Source organism: Bombus vancouverensis, chromosome 10, assembly GCF_051014615.1.
Source record: "Bombus vancouverensis nearcticus chromosome 10, iyBomVanc1_principal, whole genome shotgun sequence".
Lineage (NCBI taxonomy): Eukaryota > Metazoa > Arthropoda > Insecta > Hymenoptera > Apidae > Bombus > Bombus vancouverensis.
Window position 1 is genome coordinate 776,548 of NC_134920.1, and position 23,081 is coordinate 799,628.

The window sequence follows — 23,081 nt, forward strand, 5'->3', positions numbered from 1 at the left end:
TCTCGGCAAAGGCAATAAAACGTTATCACTGGTAGGGGGGTGATGTAGCGGCACAAGAGTTAGAATTAGCTGCATACCATGTTGTTGTTTTGCTTCGGAGTATCAAGACCGTTAGGTCACAGGTATTGCAAGGAGTTATGAACTCCGGGCAGAACAATGGTGCCGCTACATGTAACCGTAAAACAAGACGACTTTGTATCTTTTGACCTCCTTCTGACGATTATGACTAAACGAACGTGATCGCAAACGATTCAGTATAAACTGTGACTAAACGTCTGTATAGATATCGTTTCGCGACAAGATCTGTTTTAAATACACTAACGAGTACACATATTGGTAGTCTCATTATTCGATCCCCTACAGCACTTATTAAGGAAGATAGAGGCCTGTGACAGTATTCAGCTTGGCCAACTTTGAACAGGGCATATTGATAAGCCAGAGTAACTCACATACAAATCTTTTTTCTTTTTTTTTTACGTGGAGAAAACCTCATGGACACTCCGTTGTTGCAGTAATTGCGTAACAGCAGAGTAGTGTCGGACTCTTACGGACTAAAACTCCAGGATGACTACCCGACGCTTATGACAGAGGTGCTCCAGGATTCTCTTATGAATTAACTTCAGTTGCACCCCCTTCACGCGTTCTCTAGTTCTAGCCAGTCCTAATATCTCCTGAATATTGAATTGGCGTTAGGCGGGGGGCCATTACCCCTAGCGCTGTTTCTCCTTATTGATATTCAGTGGAGGCTTGTCTTGTGTGCTTCGACAACTCGCATACAACATGGTGGTACAAGCTATGAAAACACTTTTCCGGACATGAGAAAACACATTAGCCCAGATAACGTACAAAAGGTATTAGAGCCCACCAAATAAGATTTGCTACAATTTGCTGTAGTTCGTCACAATAAGCCTATGAGTATCGCGCGTCAGACGATTTTCGAATTAGTTGATGCTTGGATGTTCAAGATACGGAAGCGTGGAGTGATGAGACGTTTATGTACAACTTGAACATGGTGCAACCCATTCATCAGCCAGAAAACTTCATGCACCATTTTCTAAAAAGAAAGACATTTCCCCCCTTCTTTATGCCGTACCAATCCTCTCTTGTCGTTCCTTATCTCATACAGAGACAGGCCAAATACTGTTGCCGATGGCGGCCAACAGCCTGGGTACATGTACGGGTCTCTTGCCTGCGACAGAATTTCGTTATGTGTAGTATGCGGGGCAGAAAAGCATTTTTGCCATTAATATGAACTAGAATATTGCAGAAAAACTGTAAACATTTTCCAAATTTTATTAATTTCATTTCATTTCTTAAAGTCTACAAAACTGTTAATCAACATTAAGCAAATATACAAAATCTTGACGTACAGAATAATGGAGCGAATATTAGAAACGATACTACTAAATCTACAAGCTAAAATGTACTATACAAATTTTCTTCAAACTATAGAACATACAAAGTATATATTTCTGAAAATAAAAAATATCGGATCAAACACTCTTCGAACATACCTCGAACGCTCATTATTACGTATGTTACCAAATCAATACATATAATATAATATATAAACCAAACCAATGAAAGGCGCAGAGACTGGAGAATATGGGGTCCTCGAGCGTGCAGTACGTTTCAGCATCGCTGCAAACACCAACTCCCTCCGCTTGTCCCAATGCCATCTCGTACGGTGAGACTGCAAACAAAAAATATCCATATATACATCAAGATAGTAATGCGATTTCTATTCTTGCAGCACCGACGTAATACACGGTGCTCCGTAATCGCTCGAGATTCCATTTAGTTGTTGAAATCTCTACGCATTTGGTAGATAAAACGATGCGAGAAATCCTCTTGTCACAGTTAGGTCTTCCAAACCTGATCGCTTGCATTTTTCCCGCTACTTCAGCGTTGTAACGTTACCTTTATTTCTGCCAACTTAGACACGACATCGTCTAAACTGCCCACTTCAGGACACGATGGCTCCTCCGGGGATTCTGTTGAGACGATCCCGGATTTTCCGTGTCCTCACCATTGTAGAGTTCATAATTTGTATAATTTACCTTCTTCTTCAAACATTTTTTTTTAAATTTCTGCCATTTTGAAGCTGCTGATAATCGCCGGATGCGTAAATCATTTTTAGCTTTGGACAGAGCGCACGTCAGCATTGCTTCAATCCGTAAATCGCGTCTGCGCATTCGGCGACACTTTGATCTTTTGCGGCGAACTTCGTCAATCCAAGTTAGTAACCGTTCAGTTTCTGGCTTGTCGGCGTTAGTTTTTGAAAGTCCCTTCTTTGTCCTCGCCATGCTTTCTCAACTATTTCACCCAATTATTGAGTAAGTAAAAAGTATACCAACCTGTATCCGGCTCGTGTTTGTTGTAGAACAAAACAGAAGGATTCACACAACTGCACACAAAGGATTTGAAACCACCGAGCATAACACCCTCCTCACAGCACAGTCGTAAGATGACTAAGGGATGTCTACGCTGCGCGTCTGAAGTGCGCTTTCTATACCCCTCCCCTGTCTTTATGACGTAGTCTTACGCGCGAAAATGGGAGCTAGTTCCGTGTAAAATCTTACGTTGGCCTTACATTCTAAGAATTTTTGAAAAATACTTCAATCCAATTAATTTTTAAATATATGTGCGACAATTTTAGTGCTAAATTTTATATATTTTGTACATTATATTATAATTCTTGATTTTCAGGAAATAATCAATAGCGCATGAAGGTGTACTGCACGTATTATTTGGCACGTACATTAATGTTGATGCAAAAATAATTATTCCAATGATTTTAAGTTACACATATAATAGATAAAGTAGGCTGTAGACTATGAAATTCGTATGAAATAAGCAGAGAATAGTAACTAAATAAATGTATATGTATATGGAACATAAATCTTGTAAAAATAATATATTAAATTACATTCAAATCAAATATATGAACAAGATCTATTGACTTTTAATTATTTTCTTGAAGCACTAGTATCAAATAAAATTGCGTCATTACGAATACAAAAACAATAACGTTGATATAAAAATGTCATCCCGAAACACAGTTTGACGTGATACAAGTGTATTATATTAATTTAAGCAGAAAATATCTAATCATATTTAACAATTTTGAAAAACATACCTCTACTAAACTATCATTATCTTTTCCTATACCAGCGGCAAGGCCCTGAACAGCAAGCAGTTCAGCAGTTGTTAAAAAATTAGTCAATTGTTCCCGAACCACATTTACTTCACCCTGATACATAAAATCAACCAATGCAGCCAAATCATCGAAATTTACATTACATTACGAGATAAAAATATGACCTTTTTCATCTTAATGTCTCCCAAAAACGGATTTAGCAGAAAGTATACGACATCTATAACGATCCAATTAGAAACTACCAGAGCATGTGTATTTTAAGCGGATCTTTAAACGTCGATTAAACGCGTTCTCTATGCAATCCTGGCTGAAACATAATTACTCACACTCTCAGTATCCCACCTCTAAGTCATTCCAATCAACGTACCATGTAAACACGAATCCAACGCGTTCCAGGAATAGAATCAACTGTCTGTAGTTGTTCAGCTGTACACGACGAGTATAATTTTTTCGGGTACTCCTCCAGTACAAAACAGACACCCAAACGACAATATTTCAACACAAAAATATTTGAAACAATAGTTATAAAAGCATGATACTTAATACCGCGCTTGACATCAGGTATAAGCAAAAATAAATTTCTCCAAACAAATTTCAAGTTAAATCTTTAGCTTGTGTAATTATATCACACTTGCTCAATTAACAACGAGCAATGTCCATCGTGTTTTGACAACTGACTCATCGATGATGTTTTTCCTTGGAATTGAAAAAGGAATGTGCATAATTTTGTCCTCCGTCCACACTCAAAATACTATCTACATGCTATAATTAGGGATTCAATTTTATAATACGTTGCCTCACTTTCCATCACTGCTTTCCTACTATCAGTCACTTGAACAGTAATATAAACCAGTCTTTTATTTCCAATACTATTCTGCATACCATTTATCAGGAACAATACATTTTATTTGTTAATCTAATAAGATGCGAAGTTCCTCATTTGTCCTAATATCAATCAATGGATAAGTGAATTGAAATCTGTGAAAATAATGTAATATCGGAAAATAAGGATAGAAATTTTTTCCCGATTACTTGCAACTTATTAATATTAGATTGAATATACATATATATGTCGGAGATGAAAGAACAGCGGAGCCTTTGGAATTTTGGATAATCCCGCAACATTGTAACCTAGAGTCTACTATAGCTGTAATTGAACAATTGTAGTTATTCAACCCGATTGTAATTGTTCAAGAGTCGTGATAATGAGCTTGGGCTCGAGGCGACAGTCAGTCGCCGAACGTAGCCGCGGTCACGGGATGAACGTTTTGCCTAACAAGGTATGGAGTAATTCTATAGCTCTCCTTAAAAGAAATATTCGGGGCGACACGAGACAATAAACATTCCAACGGTTTCTGTCCCGTGGCTCGCCACGTGCAGACCCTATTCTTCGAGTAAGATGATTGCCAGATGTCGATGCGTCTCCGCAGGACATGTTCGGCTAGCCCGAGAGCCCGTTATAAATCTTAAGGTTTAGTTAACTAAAGTCCTTCAAACAGACATACAGTCTTTGTCCCAACTACGGGAAGATAGGGGAGACATATTTTTCAACTAGTGGCGTCTCCCACTAGCAACTTTCCCTCGAGGGCGGCTAACATCCTTTTCTAACCACCGATATGGAGATTGACCAATTAGCAGCAACGCCAATTTCCCTTACTTTCTGAACGAAGGCTTTTCTCGACGAATCCGATGATCTCGTGTCCTTAGACACACCCCATTATAGTTTTCCTCTGTGGCATCATCGGGACAGGAAAGGCATTCTCGTTCGCGATCTCAATGATGAGAGGAGTAACCCTTTACGACCAGTGAATATCACGCATCCGACTTAGATTTTGTGAGTACGTTCATCTATCATCCCGTCGACCGCGGATTCGTTATTGAACCTAAGATCATTGTCATTAGTTTCTCGAGTGCCTAACTACCACGGTTACTTGTCCGGCTCTATAATAATCGTATTTGCACTAGCCGATGTCTTCTCTATTGCACAACGACAACGTGTAACACAAACGAAGATTCGTTTCACGCCCCTAACCCTAATTCTAATGTCCGCTCCGACATATAAATTGGACAGGAAACGATATTTATTTAACGGAAACTAAATGCAATACTCGTATCTATATCAAATAACTTTACAGTTATTTGACCACACTCGTCACAACGAATCTAACACACACACACACACTCTCTCTCTCTAACAACTCTATCAATTCTCACAACTCTACTCTTCGACGACTCGATACCTCTAACGACTCTACTCTTCGACGACTCAATTAGCTCTGATACTCGCAACACGCACACATTTCGACTCGCCTTGCGTAGCGAAACCGTCTTTCTTCTACCGTTGTCTATCGTTTCCCCCATACCTATGTAAGAACTACCAACTAGGTGCCTTTAGTCACGTAGGCACTCTTAAATGTAAACGAACCACAGAATCACGGCGTACACGGTTTTTCTATTTTCAACTGATTTCTAATTCGAATTACTTTACGATATTAGAATAAGTATCTAGTAATACGACTTCCGAACCGACGTAATTATTGCAATGATTGTTAAATTTCAAAACAATTTCCTATCCATGTTAAACATATTACGTATATGTGCATGTCTAGTATTTCGATGAGTTGCTCTACTTGTAGTAGTTCGCCATTCTGGATCATCTAGACTCAACATAGATGCATTCAATTTATCCATGCCTTAAAAAGCTCTGTAGCGGCACAAGAGTTAGAATTTGCTTCAAACCATGTTGTTGTTTTGCTTCGGAATATCAAGAGGTATTGTAAGGAATTATAAGCTCCGGGCAAAACAATGGCGCCGCTACACGTATCCATAAAACAAGACGAATTTGTATCTTTTGACCTTCTTCTGACGATTATGAGTAAACGAACGTGATCGCAAACGATTCAGTATAAACTGTGACTAAATAGTGTCTGTATAGATATCTCTTCGCGACAAGATCTGTTTTAAATACACTAACGAGTACACATATTGGTAGTCTCATTGTTCGATCCTCTACAGCTCTTATTAAGGAAGATAGAGGCCTGTGACAGTATTCAGCTTGGCCAACTTTGAACAGGGCATATTGATAAGCCAGAGTAACTCACATACAAATTTTTTTTTTTTTTTTTTTTTACGTGGAGAAATCCTCATGGACACTCCGCTGTTGTAGTAATTGTGTAACAGCAGAGTAGTGTCGGACTCTTACCGACTAAAACTCCACGATGACCACCCGATTCGTATGACAGGGATGCTCCAGGATTCTCTTATGAATTAACTTCAGTTGCACCCCCTTCACGCGTTCTCTAGTTCTAGCCAGTCCTAATATCTCCTGAATATTGAATTGGCGTTAGGCGGGGGGCCATTACCCCTAGCGCTGTTTCTCCTTATTGATATTCAGTGGAGGCTTGTCTTGTGTGCTTCGACAACTCGCATACAACATGGTGGTACAAGCTATGAAAACACTTTTCCGGACATGAGAAAACACATTAGCCCAGATAACGTACAAAAGGTATTAGAGCCCACCAAATAAGATTTGCTACAATTTGCTGTAGTTCGTCACAATAAGCCTATGAGTATCGCGCGTCAGACGATTTTCGAATTAGTTGATGCTTGGATGTTCAAGATACGGAAGCGTGGAGTGATGAGACGTTTATGTACAACTTGAACATGGTGCAACCCATTCATCAGCCAGAAAACTTCATGCACCATTTTCTAAAAAGAAAGACATTTCCCCCCTTCTTTATGCCGTACCAATCCTCTCTCGTCGTTCCTTATCTCATACAGAGACAGGCCAAATACTGTTGCCGATGGCGGCCAACAGCCTGGGTACATGTACGGGTCTCTTGCCTGCGACAGAATTTCGTTATGTGTAGTATGCGGGGCAGAAAAGCATTTTTGCCATTAATATGAACTAGAATATTGCAGAAAAACTGTAAACATTTTCCAAATTTTATTAATTTCATTTCATTTCTTAAAGTCTACAAAACTGTTAATCAACATTAAGCAAATATACAAAATCTTGACGTACAGAATAATGGAGCGAATATTAGAAACGATACTACTAAATCTACAAGCTAAAATGTACTATACAAATTTTCTTCAAACTATAGAACATACAAAGTATATATTTCTGAAAATAAAAAATATCGGATCAAACACTCTTCGAACATACCTCGAACGCTCATTATTACGTATGTTACCAAATCAATACATATAATATAATATATAAACCAAACCAATGAAAGGCGCAGAGACTGGAGAATATGGGGTCCTCGAGCGTGCAGTACGTTTCAGCATCGCTGCAAACACCAACTCCCTCCGCTTGTCCCAATGCCATCTCGTACGGTGAGACTGCAAACAAAAAATATCCATATATACATCAAGATAGTAATGCGATTTCTATTCTTGCAGCACCGACGTAATACACGGTGCTCCGTAATCGCTCGAGATTCCATTTAGTTGTTGAAATCTCTACGCATTTGGTAGATAAAACGATGCGAGAAATCCTCTTGTCACAGTTAGGTCTTCCAAACCTGATCGCTTGCATTTTTCCCGCTACTTCAGCGTTGTAACGTTACCTTTATTTCTGCCAACTTAGACACGACATCGTCTAAACTGCCCACTTCAGGACACGATGGCTCCTCCGGGGATTCTGTTGAGACGATCCCGGATTTTCCGTGTCCTCACCATTGTAGAGTTCATAATTTGTATAATTTACCTTCTTCTTCAAACATTTTTTTTTAAATTTCTGCCATTTTGAAGCTGCTGATAATCGCCGGATGCGTAAATCATTTTTAGCTTTGGACAGAGCGCACGTCAGCATTGCTTCAATCCGTAAATCGCGTCTGCGCATTCGGCGACACTTTGATCTTTTGCGGCGAACTTCGTCAATCCAAGTTAGTAACCGTTCAGTTTCTGGCTTGTCGGCGTTAGTTTTTGAAAGTCCCTTCTTTGTCCTCGCCATGCTTTCTCAACTATTTCACCCAATTATTGAGTAAGTAAAAAGTATACCAACCTGTATCCGGCTCGTGTTTGTTGTAGAACAAAACAGAAGGATTCACACAACTGCACACAAAGGATTTGAAACCACCGAGCATAACACCCTCCTCACAGCACAGTCGTAAGATGACTAAGGGATGTCTACGCTGCGCGTCTGAAGTGCGCTTTCTATACCCCTCCCCTGTCTTTATGACGTAGTCTTACGCGCGAAAATGGGAGCTAGTTCCGTGTAAAATCTTACGTTGGCCTTACATTCTAAGAATTTTTGAAAAATACTTCAATCCAATTAATTTTTAAATATATGTGCGACAATTTTAGTGCTAAATTTTATATATTTTGTACATTATATTATAATTCTTGATTTTCAGGAAATAATCAATAGCGCATGAAGGTGTACTGCACGTATTATTTGGCACGTACATTAATGTTGATGCAAAAATAATTATTCCAATGATTTTAAGTTACACATATAATAGATAAAGTAGGCTGTAGACTATGAAATTCGTATGAAATAAGCAGAGAATAGTAACTAAATAAATGTATATGTATATGGAACATAAATCTTGTAAAAATAATATATTAAATTACATTCAAATCAAATATATGAACAAGATCTATTGACTTTTAATTATTTTCTTGAAGCACTAGTATCAAATAAAATTGCGTCATTACGAATACAAAAACAATAACGTTGATATAAAAATGTCATCCCGAAACACAGTTTGACGTGATACAAGTGTATTATATTAATTTAAGCAGAAAATATCTAATCATATTTAACAATTTTGAAAAACATACCTCTACTAAACTATCATTATCTTTTCCTATACCAGCGGCAAGGCCCTGAACAGCAAGCAGTTCAGCAGTTGTTAAAAAATTAGTCAATTGTTCCCGAACCACATTTACTTCACCCTGATACATAAAATCAACCAATGCAGCCAAATCATCGAAATTTACATTACATTACGAGATAAAAATATGACCTTTTTCATCTTAATGTCTCCCAAAAACGGATTTAGCAGAAAGTATACGACATCTATAACGATCCAATTAGAAACTACCAGAGCATGTGTATTTTAAGCGGATCTTTAAACGTCGATTAAACGCGTTCTCTATGCAATCCTGGCTGAAACATAATTACTCACACTCTCAGTATCCCACCTCTAAGTCATTCCAATCAACGTACCATGTAAACACGAATCCAACGCGTTCCAGGAATAGAATCAACTGTCTGTAGTTGTTCAGCTGTACACGACGAGTATAATTTTTTCGGGTACTCCTCCAGTACAAAACAGACACCCAAACGACAATATTTCAACACAAAAATATTTGAAACAATAGTTATAAAAGCATGATACTTAATACCGCGCTTGACATCAGGTATAAGCAAAAATAAATTTCTCCAAACAAATTTCAAGTTAAATCTTTAGCTTGTGTAATTATATCACACTTGCTCAATTAACAACGAGCAATGTCCATCGTGTTTTGACAACTGACTCATCGATGATGTTTTTCCTTGGAATTGAAAAAGGAATGTGCATAATTTTGTCCTCCGTCCACACTCAAAATACTATCTACATGCTATAATTAGGGATTCAATTTTATAATACGTTGCCTCACTTTCCATCACTGCTTTCCTACTATCAGTCACTTGAACAGTAATATAAACCAGTCTTTTATTTCCAATACTATTCTGCATACCATTTATCAGGAACAATACATTTTATTTGTTAATCTAATAAGATGCGAAGTTCCTCATTTGTCCTAATATCAATCAATGGATAAGTGAATTGAAATCTGTGAAAATAATGTAATATCGGAAAATAAGGATAGAAATTTTTTCCCGATTACTTGCAACTTATTAATATTAGATTGAATATACATATATATGTCGGAGATGAAAGAACAGCGGAGCCTTTGGAATTTTGGATAATCCCGCAACATTGTAACCTAGAGTCTACTATAGCTGTAATTGAACAATTGTAGTTATTCAACCCGATTGTAATTGTTCAAGAGTCGTGATAATGAGCTTGGGCTCGAGGCGACAGTCAGTCGCCGAACGTAGCCGCGGTCACGGGATGAACGTTTTGCCTAACAAGGTATGGAGTAATTCTATAGCTCTCCTTAAAAGAAATATTCGGGGCGACACGAGACAATAACATTCCAACGGTTTCTGTCCCGTGGCTCGCCACGTGCAGACCCTATTCTTCGAGTAAGATGATTGCCAGATGTCGATGCGTCTCCGCAGGACATGTTCGGCTAGCCCGAGAGCCCGTTATAAATCTTAAGGTTTAGTTAACTAAAGTCCTTCAAACAGACATACAGTCTTTGTCCCAACTACGGGAAGATAGGGGAGACATATTTTTCAACTAGTGGCGTCTCCCACTAGCAACTTTCCCTCGAGGGCGGCTAACATCCTTTTCTAACCACCGATATGGAGATTGACCAATTAGCAGCAACGCCAATTTCCCTTACTTTCTGAACGAAGGCTTTTCTCGACGAATCCGATGATCTCGTGTCCTTAGACACACCCCATTATAGTTTTCCTCTGTGGCATCATCGGGACAGGAAAGGCATTCTCGTTCGCGATCTCAATGATGAGAGGAGTAACCCTTTACGACCAGTGAATATCACGCATCCGACTTAGATTTTGTGAGTACGTTCATCTATCATCCCGTCGACCGCGGATTCGTTATTGAACCTAGGATCATTGTCATTAGTTTCTCGAGTGCCTAACTACCACGGTTACTTGTCCGGCTCTATAATAATCGTATTTGCACTAGCCGATGTCTTCTCTATTGCACAACGACAACGTGTAACACAAACGAAGATTCGTTTCACGCCCCTAACCCTAATTCTAATGTCCGCTCCGACATATAAATTGGACAGGAAACGATATTTATTTAACGGAAACTAAATGCAATACTCGTATCTATATCAAATAACTTTACAGTTATTTGACCACTCTCGTCACAACGAATCTAACACACACACACACACACTCTCTCTCTCTAACAACTCTATCAATTCTCACAACTCTACTCTTCGACGACTCGATACCTCTAACGACTCTACTCTTCGACGACTCAATTAGCTCTGATTCTCGCAACACGCACACTTTTCGACTCGCCTTGCGTAGCGAAACCGTCCTTCTTCTACCGTTGTCTATCGTTTCCCCCATACCTATGTAAGAACTACCAACTAGGTGCCTTTAGTCACGTAGGCACTCTTAAATGAAAACGAACCACAGAATCACGGCGTACACGGTTTTTCTATTTTCAACTGATTTCTAATTCGAATTACTTTACGATATTAGAATAAGTATCTAGTAATACGACTTCCGAACCGACGTAATTATTGCAATGATTGTTAAATTTCAAAACAATTTCCTATCCATGTTAAACATATTACGTATATGTGCATGTCTAGTATTTCGATGAGTTGCTCTACTTGTGGTAGTTCGCCATTCTGGATCATCTAGACTCAACATAGATGCATTCAATTTATCCATGCCTTAAAAAGCTCTGTAGCGGCACAAGAGTTAGAATTTGCTTCAAACCATGTTGTTGTTTTGCTTCGGAATATCAAGAGGTATTGTAAGGAATTATAAGCTCCGGGCAAAACAATGGCGCCGCTACACGTATCCATAAAACAAGACGAATTTGTATCTTTTGACCTTCTTCTGACGATTATGAGTAAACGAACGTGATCGCAAACGATTCAGTATAAACTGTGACTAAATAGTGTCTGTATAGATATCTCTTCGCGACAAGATCTGTTTTAAATACACTAACGAGTACACATATTGGTAGTCTCATTGTTCGATCCTCTACAGCTCTTATTAAGGAAGATAGAGGCCTGTGACAGTATTCAGCTTGGCCAACTTTGAACAGGGCATATTGATAAGCCAGAGTAACTCACATACAAATTTTTTTTTTTTTTTTTTTTTACGTGGAGAAATCCTCATGGACACTCCGCTGTTGTAGTAATTGTGTAACAGCAGAGTAGTGTCGGACTCTTACCGACTAAAACTCCACGATGACCACCCGATTCGTATGACAGGGATGCTCCAGGATTCTCTTATGAATTAACTTCAGTTGCACCCCCTTCACGCGTTCTCTAGTTCTAGCCAGTCCTAATATCTCCTGAATATTGAATTGGCGTTAGGCGGGGGGCCATTACCCCTAGCGCTGTTTCTCCTTATTGATATTCAGTGGAGGCTTGTCTTGTGTGCTTCGACAACTCGCATACAACATGGTGGTACAAGCTATGAAAACACTTTTCCGGACATGAGAAAACACATTAGCCCAGATAACGTACAAAAGGTATTAGAGCCCACCAAATAAGATTTGCTACAATTTGCTGTAGTTCGTCACAATAAGCCTATGAGTATCGCGCGTCAGACGATTTTCGAATTAGTTGATGCTTGGATGTTCAAGATACGGAAGCGTGGAGTGATGAGACGTTTATGTACAACTTGAACATGGTGCAACCCATTCATCAGCCAGAAAACTTCATGCACCATTTTCTAAAAAGAAAGACATTTCCCCCCTTCTTTATGCCGTACCAATCCTCTCTTGTCGTTCCTTATCTCATACAGAGACAGGCCAAATACTGTTGCCGATGGCGGCCAACAGCCTGGGTACATGTACGGGTCTCTTGCCTGCGACAGAATTTCGTTATGTGTAGTATGCGGGGCAGAAAAGCATTTTTGCCATTAATATGAACTAGAATATTGCAGAAAAACTGTAAACATTTTCCAAATTTTATTAATTTCATTTCATTTCTTAAAGTCTACAAAACTGTTAATCAACATTAAGCAAATATACAAAATCTTGACGTACAGAATAATGGAGCGAATATTAGAAACGATACTACTAAATCTACAAGCTAAAATGTACTATACAAATTTTCTTCAAACTATAGAACATACAAAGTATATATTTCTGAAAATAAAAAATATCGGATCAAACACTCTTCGAACATACCTCGAACGCTCATTATTACGTATGTTACCAAATCAATACATATAATATAATATATAAACCAAACCAATGAAAGGCGCAGAGACTGGAGAATATGGGGTCCTCGAGCGTGCAGTACGTTTCAGCATCGCTGCAAACACCAACTCCCTCCGCTTGTCCCAATGCCATCTCGTACGGTGAGACTGCAAACAAAAAATATCCATATATACATCAAGATAGTAATGCGATTTCTATTCTTGCAGCACCGACGTAATACACGGTGCTCCGTAATCGCTCGAGATTCCATTTAGTTGTTGAAATCTCTACGCATTTGGTAGATAAAACGATGCGAGAAATCCTCTTGTCACAGTTAGGTCTTCCAAACCTGATCGCTTGCATTTTTCCCGCTACTTCAGCGTTGTAACGTTACCTTTATTTCTGCCAACTTAGACACGACATCGTCTAAACTGCCCACTTCAGGACACGATGGCTCCTCCGGGGATTCTGTTGAGACGATCCCGGATTTTCCGTGTCCTCACCATTGTAGAGTTCATAATTTGTATAATTTACCTTCTTCTTCAAACATTTTTTTTTAAATTTCTGCCATTTTGAAGCTGCTGATAATCGCCGGATGCGTAAATCATTTTTAGCTTTGGACAGAGCGCACGTCAGCATTGCTTCAATCCGTAAATCGCGTCTGCGCATTCGGCGACACTTTGATCTTTTGCGGCGAACTTCGTCAATCCAAGTTAGTAACCGTTCAGTTTCTGGCTTGTCGGCGTTAGTTTTTGAAAGTCCCTTCTTTGTCCTCGCCATGCTTTCTCAACTATTTCACCCAATTATTGAGTAAGTAAAAAGTATACCAACCTGTATCCGGCTCGTGTTTGTTGTAGAACAAAACAGAAGGATTCACACAACTGCACACAAAGGATTTGAAACCACCGAGCATAACACCCTCCTCACAGCACAGTCGTAAGATGACTAAGGGATGTCTACGCTGCGCGTCTGAAGTGCGCTTTCTATACCCCTCCCCTGTCTTTATGACGTAGTCTTACGCGCGAAAATGGGAGCTAGTTCCGTGTAAAATCTTACGTTGGCCTTACATTCTAAGAATTTTTGAAAAATACTTCAATCCAATTAATTTTTAAATATATGTGCGACAATTTTAGTGCTAAATTTTATATATTTTGTACATTATATTATAATTCTTGATTTTCAGGAAATAATCAATAGCGCATGAAGGTGTACTGCACGTATTATTTGGCACGTACATTAATGTTGATGCAAAAATAATTATTCCAATGATTTTAAGTTACACATATAATAGATAAAGTAGGCTGTAGACTATGAAATTCGTATGAAATAAGCAGAGAATAGTAACTAAATAAATGTATATGTATATGGAACATAAATCTTGTAAAAATAATATATTAAATTACATTCAAATCAAATATATGAACAAGATCTATTGACTTTTAATTATTTTCTTGAAGCACTAGTATCAAATAAAATTGCGTCATTACGAATACAAAAACAATAACGTTGATATAAAAATGTCATCCCGAAACACAGTTTGACGTGATACAAGTGTATTATATTAATTTAAGCAGAAAATATCTAATCATATTTAACAATTTTGAAAAACATACCTCTACTAAACTATCATTATCTTTTCCTATACCAGCGGCAAGGCCCTGAACAGCAAGCAGTTCAGCAGTTGTTAAAAAATTAGTCAATTGTTCCCGAACCACATTTACTTCACCCTGATACATAAAATCAACCAATGCAGCCAAATCATCGAAATTTACATTACATTACGAGATAAAAATATGACCTTTTTCATCTTAATGTCTCCCAAAAACGGATTTAGCAGAAAGTATACGACATCTATAACGATCCAATTAGAAACTACCAGAGCATGTGTATTTTAAGCGGATCTTTAAACGTCGATTAAACGCGTTCTCTATGCAATCCTGGCTGAAACATAATTACTCACACTCTCAGTATCCCACCTCTAAGTCATTCCAATCAACGTACCATGTAAACACGAATCCAACGCGTTCCAGGAATAGAATCAACTGTCTGTAGTTGTTCAGCTGTACACGACGAGTATAATTTTTTCGGGTACTCCTCCAGTACAAAACAGACACCCAAACGACAATATTTCAACACAAAAATATTTGAAACAATAGTTATAAAAGCATGATACTTAATACCGCGCTTGACATCAGGTATAAGCAAAAATAAATTTCTCCAAACAAATTTCAAGTTAAATCTTTAGCTTGTGTAATTATATCACACTTGCTCAATTAACAACGAGCAATGTCCATCGTGTTTTGACAACTGACTCATCGATGATGTTTTTCCTTGGAATTGAAAAAGGAATGTGCATAATTTTGTCCTCCGTCCACACTCAAAATACTATCTACATGCTATAATTAGGGATTCAATTTTATAATACGTTGCCTCACTTTCCATCACTGCTTTCCTACTATCAGTCACTTGAACAGTAATATAAACCAGTCTTTTATTTCCAATACTATTCTGCATACCATTTATCAGGAACAATACATTTTATTTGTTAATCTAATAAGATGCGAAGTTCCTCATTTGTCCTAATATCAATCAATGGATAAGTGAATTGAAATCTGTGAAAATAATGTAATATCGGAAAATAAGGATAGAAATTTTTTCCCGATTACTTGCAACTTATTAATATTAGATTGAATATACATATATATGTCGGAGATGAAAGAACAGCGGAGCCTTTGGAATTTTGGATAATCCCGCAACATTGTAACCTAGAGTCTACTATAGCTGTAATTGAACAATTGTAGTTATTCAACCCGATTGTAATTGTTCAAGAGTCGTGATAATGAGCTTGGGCTCGAGGCGACAGTCAGTCGCCGAACGTAGCCGCGGTCACGGGATGAACGTTTTGCCTAACAAGGTATGGAGTAATTCTATAGCTCTCCTTAAAAGAAATATTCGGGGCGACACGAGACAATAAACATTCCAACGGTTTCTGTCCCGTGGCTCGCCACGTGCAGACCCTATTCTTCGAGTAAGATGATTGCCAGATGTCGATGCGTCTCCGCAGGACATGTTCGGCTAGCCCGAGAGCCCGTTATAAATCTTCAGGTTTAGTTAACTAAAGTCCTTCAAACAGACATACAGTCTTTGTCCCAACTACGGGAAGATAGGGGAGACATATTTTTCAACTAGTGGCGTCTCCCACTAGCAACTTTCCCTCGAGGGCGGCTAACATCCTTTTCTAACCACCGATATGGAGATTGACCAATTAGCAGCAACGCCAATTTCCCTTACTTTCTGAACGAAGGCTTTTCTCGACGAATCCGATGATCTCGTGTCCTTAGACACACCCCATTATAGTTTTCCTCTGTGGCATCATCGGGACAGGAAAGGCATTCTCGTTCGCGATCTCAATGATGAGAGGAGTAACCCTTTACGACCAGTGAATATCACGCATCCGACTTAGATTTTGTGAGTACGTTCATCTATCATCCCGTCGACCGCGGATTCGTTATTGAACCTAGGATCATTGTCATTAGTTTCTCGAGTGCCTAACTACCACGGTTACTTGTCCGGCTCTATAATAATCGTATTTGCACTAGCCGATGTCTTCTCTATTGCACAACGACAACGTGTAACACAAACGAAGATTCGTTTCACGCCCCTAACCCTAATTCTAATGTCCGCTCCGACATATAAATTGGACAGGAAACGATATTTATTTAACGGAAACTAAATGCAATACTCGTATCTATATCAAATAACTTTACAGTTATTTGACCACTCTCGTCACAACGAATCTAACACACACACACACACTCTCTCTCTCTAACAACTCTATCAATTCTCACAACTCTACTCTTCGACGACTCGATACCTCTAACGACTCTACTCTTCGACGACTCAATTAGCTCTGATACTCGCAACACGCACACATTTCGACTCGCCTTGCGTAGCGAAACCGTCCTTCTTCTACCGTTGTCTATCGTTTCCCCCATACCTATGTAAGAACTACCAACTAGGTGCCTTTAGTCACGTAGGCACTCTTAAATGTAAACGAACCACAGAATCACGGCGTACACGGTTTTTCTATTTTCAACTGATTTCTAATTCGAATTACTTTACGATATTAGAATAAGTATCTAGTAATACGACTTCCGAACCGACGTAATTATTGCAATGATTGTTAAATTTCAAAACAATTTCCTATCCATGTTAAACATATTACGTATATGTGCATGTCTAGTATTTCGATGAGTTGCTCTACTTGTAGTAGTTCGCCATTCTGGATCATCTAGACTCAACATAGATGCATTCAATTTATCCATGCCTTAAAAAGCTCTGTAGCGGCACAAGAGTTAGAATTTGCTTCAAACCATGTTGTTGTTTTGCTTCGGAATATCAAGAGGTATTGTAAGGAATTATAAGCTCCGGGCAAAACAATGGCGCCGCTACACGTATCCATAAAACAAGACGAATTTGTATCTTTTGACCTTCTTCTGACGATTATGAGTAAACGAACGTGATCGCAAACGATTCAGTATAAACTGTGACTAAATAGTGTCTGTATAGATATCTCTTCGCGACAAGATCTGTTTTAAATACACTAACGAGTACACATATTGGTAGTCTCATTGTTCGATCCTCTACAGCTCTTATTAAGGAAGATAGAGGCCTGTGACAGTATTCAGCTTGGCCAACTTTGAACAGGGCATATTGATAAGCCAGAGTAACTCACATACAAATTTTTTTTTTTTTTTTTTTTTACGTGGAGAAATCCTCATGGACACTCCGCTGTTGCAGTAATTGTGTAACAGCAGAGTAGTGTCGGACTCTTACCGACTAAAACTCCACGATGACCACCCGATTCGTATGACAGGGATGCTCCAGGATTCTCTTATGAATTAACTTCAGTTGCACCCCCTTCACGCGTTCTCTAGTTCTAGCCAGTCCTAATATCTCCTGAATATTGAATTGGCGTTAGGCGGGGGGCCATTACCCCTAGCGCTGTTTCTCCTTATTGATATTCAGTGGAGGCTTGTCTTGTGTGCTTCGACAACTCGCATACAACATGGTGGTACAAGCTATGAAAACACTTTTCCGGACATGAGAAAACACATTAGCCCAGATAACGTACAAAAGGTATTAGAGCCCACCAAATAAGATTTGCTACAATTTGCTGTAGTTCGTCACAATAAGCCTATGAGTATCGCGCGTCAGACGATTTTCGAATTAGTTGATGCTTGGATGTTCAAGATACGGAAGCGTGGAGTGATGAGACGTTTATGTACAACTTGAACATGGTGCAACCCATTCATCAGCCAGAAAACTTCATGCACCATTTTCTAAAAAGAAAGACATTTCCCCCCTTCTTTATGCCGTACCAATCCTCTCTCGTCGTTCCTTATCTCATACAGAGACAGGCCAAATACTGTTGCCGATGGCGGCCAACAGCCTGGGTACATGTACGGGTCTCTTGCCTGCGACAGAATTTCGTTATGTGTAGTATGCGGGGCAGAAAAGCATTTTTGCCATTAATATGAACTAGAATATTGCAGAAAAACTGTAAACATTTTCCAAATTTTATTAATTTCATTTCATTTCTTAAAGTCTACAAAACTGTTAATCAACATTAAGCAAATATACAAAATCTTGACGTACAGAATAATGGAGCGAATATTAGAAACGATACTACTAAATCTACAAGCTAAAATGTACTATACAAATTTTCTTCAAACTATAGAACATACAAAGTATATATTTCTGAAAATAAAAAATATCGGATCAAACACTCTTCGAACATACCTCGAACGCTCATTATTACGTATGTTACCAAATCAATACATATAATATAATATATAAACCAAACCAATGAAAGGCGCAGAGACTGGAGAATATGGGGTCCTCGAGCGTGCAGTACGTTTCAGCATCGCTGCAAACACCAACTCCCTCCGCTTGTCCCAATGCCATCTCGTACGGTGAGACTGCAAACAAAAAATATCCATATATACATCAAGATAGTAATGCGATTTCTATTCTTGCAGCACCGACGTAATACACGGTGCTCCGTAATCGCTCGAGATTCCATTTAGTTGTTGAAATCTCTACGCATTTGGTAGATAAAACGATGCGAGAAATCCTCTTGTCACAGTTAGGTCTTCCAAACCTGATCGCTTGCATTTTTCCCGCTACTTCAGCGTTGTAACGTTACCTTTATTTCTGCCAACTTAGACACGACATCGTCTAAACTGCCCACTTCAGGACACGATGGCTCCTCCGGGGATTCTGTTGAGACGATCCCGGATTTTCCGTGTCCTCACCATTGTAGAGTTCATAATTTGTATAATTTACCTTCTTCTTCAAACATTTTTTTTTAAATTTCTGCCATTTTGAAGCTGCTGATAATCGCCGGATGCGTAAATCATTTTTAGCTTTGGACAGAGCGCACGTCAGCATTGCTTCAATCCGTAAATCGCGTCTGCGCATTCGGCGACACTTTGATCTTTTGCGGCGAACTTCGTCAATCCAAGTTAGTAACCGTTCAGTTTCTGGCTTGTCGGCGTTAGTTTTTGAAAGTCCCTTCTTTGTCCTCGCCATGCTTTCTCAACTATTTCACCCAATTATTGAGTAAGTAAAAAGTATACCAACCTGTATCCGGCTCGTGTTTGTTGTAGAACAAAACAGAAGGATTCACACAACTGCACACAAAGGATTTGAAACCACCGAGCATAACACCCTCCTCACAGCACAGTCGTAAGATGACTAAGGGATGTCTACGCTGCGCGTCTGAAGTGCGCTTTCTATACCCCTCCCCTGTCTTTATGACGTAGTCTTACGCGCGAAAATGGGAGCTAGTTCCGTGTAAAATCTTACGTTGGCCTTACATTCTAAGAATTTTTGAAAAATACTTCAATCCAATTAATTTTTAAATATATGTGCGACAATTTTAGTGCTAAATTTTATATATTTTGTACATTATATTATAATTCTTGATTTTCAGGAAATAATCAATAGCGCATGAAGGTGTACTGCACGTATTATTTGGCACGTACATTAATGTTGATGCAAAAATAATTATTCCAATGATTTTAAGTTACACATATAATAGATAAAGTAGGCTGTTGACGATGAAATTCGTATGAAATAAGTAGAGAATAGTAACTAAATAAATGTATATGTCGGAGATGAAAGGAAAACCGGAGCCTTCCCTTTGCAATTTTGAGGAAGCCTTCTAATGCTTTAGCCTAGATTTTATCGTAACTGTTATTAAGCAATTGTCATTTGTAATTGTTTGACATTTGTGAAAGCGAAAGTGGGTTCGAGGTGACAACTGGTCGCCGAACGTAGCCACGGTCACGGGATAAACGTTTTGCCTGACGAAGGTGTGGATCGGTTGTATTGTTCTCCCTAGAAATCACATAGAATTGTACTTTAGAGATGTCGATATTATGGGACACACGTTGTATTAGGAATCAATCTCCAGACAGAAACTGCCGAGTAACGGCGTTTGGATCTTTCTCGATGTTTCCAAAGAGTATACAACAAACTTTTGACAGAAATTGCCTAGCAACAACGATTGGAACCTTCTCGATGTCTCCAGCGAGCATATAACAAACAAATGCAGTCGTATAGCGAAAAAGATTTTCATCAGATATTCATTCGTGTGATCGCCTTGGAAAGTGATACATCGACCAATTTACCGAGTGTCTCAGCAATCGTATTTTTGTGTCTAAAATTATAAAAGTAAAGAGTTATCCCGTTGACCGTGGATTCGTTTGAACCCCGGAAACATTGTTAATAGCGTTAATTAAATTCATTATTCGTTAAACCTATCAATCGTTAATTTCATTATTCGTTAAATTTATTATTCGTAAGACATATTATTCGTACCTCTTATTGTTCGTTAAACTTATTATACTTTAATCTAATTATTAGTTAAACTTATCGTCTGTTAATCTTATCACTCATTAAACTTAATATTCATAATATTTTGTAAAATCTTGTATATGCGCGTAAATATAATCTCTGTCTCGTAAAACGATGGCTAACTCAAACGAAGAATCGTTACGCGCCTTAAATCTTAATGTTAACCCGACATATATGTATATGGAACATAAATCTTCTAAAAATAATATATTAAATTACATTCAAATCAAATATATGAACAAGATCTATTGACTTTTAATTATTTTTTTGAAGCACTAGTATCAAATAAAATTGCGTCATTACGAATACAAAAACAATAACGTTGATATAAAAATGTCATCCCGAAACACAGTTTAACGTGATACAAGTGTATTATTTTAATTTCAGCAGAAAATATCTAATCATATTTAACAATTTTGAAAAACATACCTCTACTAAACTATCATTATCTTTTCCTGTACAATCGGCAAGGCCCTGGACAGCAAGCAGTTCAACAGTTGTTAAAAAACTAGCCAATTGCTCCCGAACCACATTTACTTCACCCTGATACATAAAATCAACCAATGCAGCCAAATCATCGAATATTACATTACGAGATATTATAACAGGATGCTGACATGGATTTTCGTAAAATAGAATAAGTATCATTTATAAAATATATGTTAACAGTAACAAATTATTAAATTCTTAATTTCACTTTACCTTAAATAAATCTCTAAAATATTTACTACATGCAGATAATAGCAGTTTGTCCGCTCTTATTCCTTTTTCCTTCGCAGCTTAAATTTACATCAACGAGATCTCCTTCTGTTCTCAGCGTATCAAAAGCACAAGTAATATGTTTTAAGTAATTATTCCAGCTAAGAGAAAACTGTTGAATCCGTAAAACAATTATATTAAATTTGCAATTTTCAATCTGAAAAACATTTGACTTCAAAGAGTATATTTTGATTTTTACCTGCCAGAAAACTGATGGAACAAAAATTTGTTACAACAATCATGTACTTATGTAATTAAAACAAGACAAAACTTTTATAAATATAAAAATTGTCATGAAAATTTTGATGCAACGCATTTGAACATTTTATGACTCATTGTATCAACACCACATTATTTCTCTTTTTGTGAGTATAATAAAAGCAATAATATTTAAACAATACATACTTGTTTAGATGCCTTTCACAATATGACTTTCCCATAGAGCAGGTGGCTTATTACAAAATTCACGTCATAAATGTAATTTTCTTCAACTTCCTAAAGCAAAAGTTATAAGTGTCCACCCAGGAATACCCAACATTTTGAAACACTTAAATAATACAAATTTCATATTTGGGTATTACATATTTCTAAGAATTTAACACTACCATGCTTACCATGCTTTCATTAGCATGCTTCAAATGACTTTATATTGAAATTATTTGTATGGTATGCCCATTTCCTTATCACCCTTTATTTTTCTTTCTCCTTCTGCGGAAGAGTTAAGACTATTTGTATCCTCCCTATATTTGTCTATTATACATCCTACATACTTTCACAAATAACAAAAAATAGCGAGGGCAAATATAGCTTCAATGTATACGGTCATCACAATGAAATGTGAATTACCTTCTGCAGATCTAAAATATTAAACGTGAAACGATGATCTTAATTTGGAATAGATTATAGATACACAATCTGTTCGTTTTTTCCTTTCTTAGCAATGATCTGTTCCATTGTCAAACAAGTATTTCCGTCAGTAGCCGGATGAAATGCAAATTTATATTGTATTATGCTTATCATTATACTGCAAGTACTTTGAATCACTGAAATTGCAGAACCATTTCCTGTTATTGAATGCAAAACATACAGCACGAACACGTTTTCCATTATCAAAAAACGCCATACAAATGTCTCATCCATTGTATTAAAGTGATAAGAGATAGACACAGCACCAAGCCTGCAGCTCATAATACAACAAGTTGCACCAGTTTATCAATTTTCCCCAATTATTTTCAATGTTTACA